Genomic DNA, 10,034 nt, shown 5'->3' with positions numbered 1-10,034 from the left:
GGAGCTGCAGAGAAATGGGAAACCATTTGGCTGGCATTTGACTGGGAAGGCCCATTTTGAATGGCTGCTACTATGACCTAGATCAGTGGTCTACAACCCTGGGCGTACCGGTCCGTGGATAACTTGGCATGGGGCCACCAAAGTAGTTATTTCTATTGCATCCATTCTCCGAGTCTGAATATTCTTTTATTTTGAAAAATGACCGGATTCTCTCGGTTACATCTAGGCCACTTGAGCGCCAAAAATATACCCAACAAGTTAGCAAAATTTAAAAAAAACAGAAATCTTTAGAAAGTTTCTTTTCGAGGGGGAAAAGAGCAAGAGCCTATGACTGTGAAGAAAATGAGAGCTTTTAACAGACAATACCAGGAGTTCTACTTGAGATATGGATTTATTGTGACAGGTGATTCACATTGGCACCTCTGGCCACTCTGTGGCCACTCTGCATAATACGTGGCTACCGGCTCTCTAATGGCGAGATGAAGCCTTCAAAACTGGTTCGTGAGTATGAGGGCGACATACTCATTGGCTAACCGTATTGCTAAGGCTAAAAATCCATTCGCTATCAGAGAACAATTGATATTGCTCTCCACTAAAGCCATTTGCTGTGAACTTCTGGGAGGGGCTGCTGTTAAAAAGATAGCACAGTTGCCTCTGCTAGTACTATGACTCAATGCTTTCAGATAATTAACAAGCCTATCTGGGGACATGGGCAGGAACAAAGTTACAAGATATTAAGTCATGGATACACGTTACTAACTTCAGTAGGAAAGGTTAATCTGAACTACCTTCCAAGAAAAAAGGATTTATCAAAATTCAAATAAAAACATTTTCGCAATCTATACAAATATACAAAACATATATTTTACAAGGATTGCATATAGATATAATGAACACAATTAACAGTAAGAGAGCTGCTCTCTTTGATAAGCCCTGGCAGTGACGCAATTAACAGCAGCAATTACACATTACTCATGGCATAGCAGTGTATTGTATGTTCATAATGTAATGAATCTGTTTTCGTCATCTAGACAGCTGTTGCCTTATACACCATACATGTGATCTTTTTTTAGTAATATTTTACTTTTGTATCATTGTTTAAAATCTATTTGTAATCCATCTAATTTTTTTTGTTTTTTGACTGTACTCACAAAACCATTGACACAGTGAATCTCTTTAACTTTGGTTTGAGAAAATGCAACATCCAGAGGGAAGTTATTAGAGTTCTTATTAGATAAATACATAAAAGAATGAATGTAGTAATGAATCAATCAATCAATCAATCAATCAATCAATCAATCAATCAATCAATCAATCAATCAATCAAATAATCACTTTTATTCATCAAGCAATATTTTTTGTTTATCACTTTTGTAAAGAACCGTGCCATTGTACATGCAATATTGTGTCAGTACAATGAAAAAGACATTGTCTACCTTTGGGCAACATTAAAAATTATTCCTTTGTATTATCACATAACGCTCAGCTTAAGATAAATTACTACTCTACCATGTTTATATTTGCTTTTTTTTATTCTAAATTGAGCTTATTCAGCTCTCCCTCCAAGCAAAATATTTGACTGATCTAATTCCTTATAGGAGTACACAATTTACTAAACAACACCATACACCAAACAACCTGTGAAAAGTCTCTACTATAAAAAAATGCATGAAACAATTTTTTTTCGACAATACTAGTGGCTTGTATTTTTGAAAGTAGGCTGACAGGAAACGGGTTATGGAGAAGAGAAGAGACATGAGGCAAAGGACCACAGGTCGGATTTAAACCCATGTCGGCTGCGTCGAGGAGTAAGGCCTCCATACATGGGCTGTTTAAACTTTTACTTTTGGAAATTAAAGGAAAAGTAGCTATGCTCGTTAAAAAGCAGATGTGTAAATCTACCTGCCTGGACTATAAAACGAAAATTGCAGCAACCAATCATTTAAATATTCACATTAAATTTTTTATAGGCTTTATATTAAGTGAAAATTAACTATACTGTTTAAAAAGTGTTAATCTACCTACCCTCTCTTCTATGCTCAGTTTAAATAGTTATAGCTAAGAAGGCTTCTCTATTAGTTTTTAAAAGATTTTAATCTAACTGAAGTTTGGATTAACATTTAATTTTCTTTGTTCAATTGCCTTATTATTTATACCCTTAAAAGCATTGTCTGCAAGAGCTGCTCATGTGAAAAAAACAGTGTTCCTTTAATTACCTAATAAAAAAGATCCCTGACTGTTAATTGTTTATTCAAAACACAAATGTATTTGCAAATCAGTTCCTCATATGGAAGATGTCGTGCAAAAGCGGAAAGGTTTTAAGTAGTTACATTAGAATAACAGTAGATAAGCCTCTGACAAATTAGTGATTATTAAATAGAGTGAGGAAAATAAGTGTCCAAACACCCTGCTATTTTGTAAGTTCTCCCACTTAAAATCACACAAATCAAGGATGATTGTCATCATAGGTCCATTTCTACTGTGAGACATAATTGAAAAAAATTAAAATAAAAAAATGCAGAAATCACAATGTATGATTTTTAACTATTTATTTGTGCAAATAAGTATTCGAACACCTATCTATCAGCTAGGATTCTGATGCTCAAAGAGCTGTTAGTCTGTCTTCAAATGTCCACCTCCACTACATTTATTATCCGAAATAAGATGCACATATTTTGGTTAATTTGTTGCATAAAGAAACTTGTTTGTGGTGCTTTCGGGTCATTTTTCTGCACATGGGACAGGGTGACTGCACTGAATTAAGCAGAGGATGACCGGAGCCTTGTATTACCAGATTTTGGACAACAACCTCCTTCCCTCAGTTAGAGCATTTATGATGGGTCGAGGCTGGGTCTTCCAGCATGAAAATGACCCGAAGCACACAGCCAGTATAACCAAGGTGTGGCTCTGAAAGAAGCACAACAAATGAACATTTAAAAAATCATACATACTAATTTCTGGATTTTTATTTTTTTTAGATTATGTCTCTCACAGTGGACATGCACCTGCAATGAGAATATTACATGGCTCCCTGATTTCTAAGTGGGAGAACTTGCAAAATAGCAGGGTGGTCAAATGTTTATTTTCCACATTGTATATGTCTCTAAACTCACCAGGAATGTATCTAAGCAGCTTTTAGTGAGCCCATACATGTCACCTTTGACTATTTGTGATATTAGCAACCCATAAATCTACCTCAGCTTAGATTAGACGGAATCTCTGTGAGTGAAATCTCAGAAAAAATTGTTTTTGCCATCAAGTTCATATTTCATATCACACCCACTGGCATTAATTGCATTTATATACCCAGACATTCCATTGGAAACTGCTTTTAATACAAATTACTTCAGACAGCGAGTAATAACTTTTCTTTCTCAACAGTTGCAGTCTCACACATCTTTCAAACGCAGGGCTCATGAGAATCCACCCACAGCCCTCGGAGCTCGTTTCTCCACATCTTTGGCTCACACTTGTGTTTTTCTAAATGTCACTTGTCTCGACACTAGTTTAGACTGCATACCAGATCCAATGCATCGCCTAAGAAATAATGTAGGAGATTCAATTCAGACCTTCATCTCAATACCCCAACAAATTGACACATTGTGTTAGACTGAGTAAGGAGGTCATTTTCCACAGTTTTCTTGTTAAAACAGCTTTGTTTCCATGGCTTATGAGTAAGTTACATATCTCAAGGAAAAGTACACATTTCCTTTGATTTTCAGACAATATACTTCGGATTCTGTTGAATATGTGGCCTTATCTTGAAAATTCTTGTCTTGATCTTCTAAAACTGGTACCAGGTTGTACCAGTTGAGATGTGGTTGGGATAATTTAGAGCTAACTTTACCATTGTTCAGTCTTGCCAAAATACTTGCATAAAAAAAAAAAAAAGAACTACCTTCGCCACATAGATAAAACACAATTTTTACAACAGACAAATGAAATTGCAAAAGGGATATAGTTGGAGAAAAATACAATTTACTGTTTATAGTAACCCATATCATCTTAGTTTACAGAAACTTTAAAACCAGATCATACAGTCAGATTGGTTCAAAGTTTTGTCTATGGACAACTAGTTGATTGCACTGAGTCATGACTTTACAGAATTACTCCTGGATGAGTATGGGGCGACAGCAGGCGTTGAAATTCAGCCATCCCTATGCCCAGCATGTATAAAGTAACAGTGGAGAGGAAAAATACTCCCTTATACCAGGAAGAAACCTCCGGCAGAACAAGTGCGTGCTGCCTTCTACCGAGGCCAACTGGGGGTTTAAGAGGATGGAAGCAGACAAATAAAAGGAACACAGAAGCACTTATCCATCAATTAATTATATGTTAGAAAAAGTAACTTAAACTAGCCCCATAGATGGCTCTATCTAGGAGAGACAGTTGATCAGACAAGCTCTGAGTCAGTTTTCATGCCAAAAGGGATGAAAGAGGTAACACCATCATATTCTTCAAAATATTTGTAATGAAAACCAGCTGATTGCCAGGACTCGTTCACTCTCTGCAATCCTTTATACTGGGCGTTCAAGTAGCGCTAGTGGAGATGAAAACTCCCTTTAACAGGAAGAAACCTCCGGTAGAATCAGACTCAGTGTGAGCAGCTATCTGCCAAGGCTGACTGGGGTTCGATGAAAGAGAATCAGATGTAGACATAAACAAAATAAGTTCTTTGGCGCTCGGGCCCTGGCAGAACACTTTAATGCTGTTAATCAACGTACGCTTGGATGAGTAACATAGAAAAGGATTAGAATAGTCTCCCCCCAAAAAAGGTGCTGGAGCCAAGTGAGTAGACTAGAGCATAAAGAGTAGACTAGACCCCCAAGCAAGGGGGTGAAGGTATAGAAATTAGAGAAGAGGAGAGGCAGAGCAGCGAAGAGTAACAATTAGATTTCATAATACACCATTCAGTTAATCTTATGAAAAGATTCTATTTTAACTAAAATAAATTATAGATGAAGTTACACTTAAAACATTAATCAATTCAGCAGATCTACCTTAAGATACTTTTGTATTCAGAGCGTGTAGGAAACAAAGCAGGTATCTGTCCAGATGCAAATTAAGAAAAAGAAAATATATAGAAAAGGCTTCACTCTCCCTGCATAAGCTATGCTAATTTAGAGGAGGGATCAATTCAACAGCCTACCCACAACACAACACATTCATTTGCATTATTTAATGCCATTGCCAGTGTCCCAGGAAGCCAAGTGATAATTTCCTTAATTAACTTTAAGCCACATTTTTAAGTGGTGCACCGCCAACAGGTGCTTGCGCACACACTGCTGCAGATTCTTCTTTGCTGGTATTTGGAAGCTTCTATTTCTGGTCCGTGAACAGGGCATGGAAACTACGAATTAAAAACAGAAAATTTACGATTTCAGGAGAATTGAAAGGTTAAAATCAGTTCCGAATGATTATCGATTTTAAATGTGCAATCCTTATTATAAGTTTATTACTAAATGTCTAATTGTTTTGTCAGTATTATAATTTTAGGCACCCCGACAGCAAGAGAGGGAAAAATCCTCCTCCAGTGAGCTTTATTTTCTCATGCTCCGTCAGCCTATATGACAGCAACATTCAGTTTCTCATTGGTTAATATTTTTTCAACTCCTGCAAAATTAAGCAATGCTCTATCCATCTGTCGACCATGTTACTAGTTCCATTATACTCTAGTGGCCTGTCTGCCACACCTATCACATTCACTTTAGTCTCCCAATTTGCTCCATTTGCATGGCTTAAAATGTGTCATTTGCATTGTAGACCATTTGCTCATGAACATGCCTTTATATAGAAACATGTAAAACAGTTGTTTCACTTACTGGTGTATAATTTTACACCATTAAAGAAAATGACTGTTTATTGTAAAATCCTAAAGGTAGGGACTGTTTTAAATAAAAGAGGTCATCCTCAATGCACTGACAGCTTTTCCTTCTTAAAAATGCCTTAGAGTCAGAGCCTATCCTTCCCCCTAATTATTGTTGATTGCATTCATTAAGTCATGTCCTGGTATCTTGAAGGCGCTGCAGGTGGTTTAGACTAAATGGCAAATATGGGTTAGCTTGTTTCTCAGTGCTAATTGGACATCAGGCCAACACAGAGAGAAGAAAGCTTGGCCCACCAGCAGACTCTCCGTTGTCTAGTGTAATTTCTCTTAGCTGGCAGACCCCTCATGGAGCGGACTTAAGCCCTGGGTTGAGATATTTGTAAGGTCAGGCATCTCTCCACAGATATCCCTCAAGCCCTGTTTTAATGAAATTAACAAGCCTTTTAAAAAATCCATTGCGCTGACATCTGACACAGCAGTAGCCTACAAGTCTTAAATAACTTTCAGCCAAGTAGTTAGAAGTCTGTTCAAACTTAATAAAAGAACTGGACATCTTTTGGTCTTGATTTTATTTTTATTTTATTATTTTGTAAGAAATGGTGCGTTCATTCTTCCACATCTTTTTTTTTTTTTTTCAGCACTGAGATAAAAGAAGCAGTAAATGCACTGAAGGCACCAAAGGGAAATATTTTCGTCTGTGGGATACATTTCCCCTGAAAACAGAAAGAGGAAAGATTAGAAAAGCACTCTGGGAGCAATTCTAAATCTCACAGATCAGCAGTGAAGGGACAGCCAAGCTGGCAATGGAGATATGGAGGCACAATAGTGAATAACTCCCACACCTTCCCCCAAACAATACAAGTAACTCAGGAATACCAGGGTACCTATGTATGTGCTTGCTACATGTCTGAGCAAGCTTATATATTCTGAGACAAGTACTCCACAGAGACACTAAGATCATTACCATCCTGTATATGCTTTCAGTTTTTTACATTTTTATACTTCTGCTGGGCATAAAATGTACTTCAACACTAAGCAACTCTAATATACTTAAATTAGTGTTTAAAACTGTATATTTAGGTGAGCCAGCATCAGTCAACATGCAGCGCTTGCAAATCTACTTTCTAGAGGTAAAGTGGAGACATTATTCCCCCCCCAACCCTTTTCATTTTCCTCTGCCCTGGTTTTTCTTCATCAGCTCCAATAAAATCTCCTCTCTGTCCTCTTAATGCAGCTTTTTGCTGGTGTCTGCACATAAAAGATCTCGGGGCTCTTCTCTGCATTACCGCAAGTAAAAGTGAGAGAGAGGCTAAAGAGTGATCCCATTCCTCTGGAGCTTGCTGTATGAAGACCCATGCAAAAACTTTTTATATGTGTGTGCACTTTACCACTTTCAGAGTGTGAGGCTGTGGATCAGAAGGTAACCATTTCTTTTATTGTTATGTTTTTAAGCTAATACTTCCTCAAACAGAATCCTATCACATGTACTGTATGAGTTCTTGGAGAGATAACACTGAGTTATACTTAGATGTATGCAATCTTATAGTAGAAATCTTTACTATAAATGTCTACTTTTATGCATATATTGATCATTTATTACTAATATTATGTATAACAGTGTCTTGTTATTTTTTTTTTCCTGTAAGTTTTTACTGTTAGTACATCTTGAGCAAGTGGAACCAATTTTGCTCCAAGCAACGGGGGAAACATTCAGTTTTGCTCCCTCATTTGCAGCCTTGACACCGTTTCTAGTCTCCCATAAATATAAAAAAAAATGTATAAATTGTTATTTTAGATTTTGTAAAAATATGAAGACCAACAATAAAGTTAAATAATTTCCCAATGTTAGTCCCACTCTCTAAGTTAGGTCAAAAAAATCCTGTGTTGCATCGTATGACTTAAAATGTTTTTCATCTTGGCATAATCAGTGTGTGGTCTGGGGTTGAGAAATGGAAATCCAAGAAACGCTGGAAGATTAATGCAGTTTTGCTGCAGACTTTTGGTATGCATCAATTATAAAGCATACCCTCTTCCTCTATCAAGAAGTCTCAAAGATCCTAATATTAACAAACACTGTAAAGCTAGATTTAAGGAATTTATTGTTCAGGTATCAGCAAACCACGGGGTCCTTGGTCCAGAGTGGAGAAACCTTGTAGAACAAAGAATACCAAGTTTTTGACATGTGGCCAAAATCACTTGACTGTATTGATCATACATTGGTTACCTTCATGACAACCTAAGCACACCCACAGTGGTTGTGCAGCACACAAAATAATTTACTGTAAATCAATGCACTTCTTATGTTAATTTATTCTGACCACAACAGAAACAATCTACATGAGGAAATAGAATAAACAACCCACACAAAGAAATCGTGATTTCAACACTAATAATTAGGGTGCAATAATAAGAAATACTTACACATACATCAGATACATGCTGGAATCCATGTTAAATGGGGCCTTCAGAGTGAGATGCACTCACAGCTCCAAACTGCACATATGACCTGGTCTTTTAAAGGGTGAAAGTCAAATGTAAGACCTATTATGTTAACAATGCAAGTTTTAGTTTTGCATTTAGCAATAAGGAAGGACAGGAAAGAGCAATAATGCAATAATTTTATGACTATTTTAGTTACCATTGGCAGAATAATGTGTACAGAATGCTTTGCCAGAATAAAACTATTCAAGATATCATATATAATGTGCACAGTTGTCTTTTACAAAAAAAAAAAAAATCTTTAAAATACTAGTAGGATTTTGTCATCATTGTTTAAGCTGAAACTGATACCAAAGGCCTATAAACCACTCACAATAGGGAAATCACTTAGGGCCGGATCTATCAAAGGTTTGCGTGTATAAAAACGTGAGCTATTTCACTGCGCACGCTAAAAAATGTACAAACTGATCTATCAACAGAGTGCTAAAAGGATTTGGTCTTTAAAACGTGCTAAATAGCGCCTCTTATCCATTTAGTACTTTTTCTGCTATGAATGTGCAATATGGGGTGTTTACACGCAAAAGTGCCTCTTGTGGGAGGAGAACATGTAAATATATTAATTTAGCACTCGCAAAGTGATTTATTAAACCTGAAAGCAATTTTGCTAGCGGTATCAGACTCTATATTTAACACGTTTCAAAAGAAGGTGCAAATGGTCTATGCGTAATTGCGCACACATGGCAGCGGTTATTGTCGCAAGGAGACATCGAAATGAAGCAAGGAGACGCAGAGAACGCATTTTTTCACTCCGTGTGAATATTTTTGGAATGAAGGAGGAAACGATCATCAAAACATATCGTTTATCCAGCATTGCCATTTTGAAGCTGCAATTCCAGTGATTTGCTCCTCACAGAGCGTCAGCTGTACTTGTTCCTCAATGCTGGTCAGAGGCATCTCATCTACTGTGCCCCCTCCTATTTTGTTCGCAGATGTTTTGTTATATGCCAGTTTTTCTTTGGTTCGCCTTCTAATATCCTGGTATCTTCTTTTTACTTCATCCACTGTTCGCAAGGTTTCACCAACAGCGTTTACTTTATTACAGATTTGTTCACATATAGCGTTCCTCTGTGTGACAGTCACACTTCTTTGCTGTAGCTCACTTAAATGTTTGTTGGTTTCATCCACCAACACCTCCATTTCCATGGGGTCGAATTTCCTTTTGCGCTTTCTGCTGTCCAAACTCGCCATGCCGCAAACCACAAAACGCGCAAAACCATCATTTAAATAGGGCGTCTCCAACAGTTTTGCACCTGCCACCAGTTACGCAATCACTCTTGTTAAATCACCCGCAAACCATGGTTCAGCCCCTTGCGCAAAATTCCAGTTTGCGAGCGCAAATTACTGCACGCAAAATTGGATCTTGATAAATCCGGCCCTTAGATTGTTAGGAAACATCGCAGGGCAGATAATGTCACCGGCAGCAGTACAATCATTGTCAGATTTTCAGCAAAGCAGAAGGGAAAAAAAATAATAAGAGCATGGCTGTGTCATGCTCTGTGTCACACTGAAATTAACCTTTTACAGATTTTTTGTGAATTTACCGTCCTAAAGTATTGTGAAAGGCAAGGCTCATACCAAGCCTTTCCTTTTACTTACTAATTTTGAAGAAACAGGTAAAAAGACCAAACATTTAAATATAGGAACCAAATAAATATTAAACATCAAGGCCTACAGAACACAAAAAACAGCAAAAGGAAAGAATGATAAA

This window comes from Cyprinodon tularosa, unplaced genomic scaffold (assembly GCF_016077235.1).
Source record: "Cyprinodon tularosa strain WSP-4 unplaced genomic scaffold, ASM1607723v1 ctg76, whole genome shotgun sequence".
Lineage (NCBI taxonomy): Eukaryota > Metazoa > Chordata > Actinopteri > Cyprinodontiformes > Cyprinodontidae > Cyprinodon > Cyprinodon tularosa.
The sequence above is the reverse complement of the archived record's forward strand: the minus strand, read 5'-3'. Positions refer to the sequence as shown.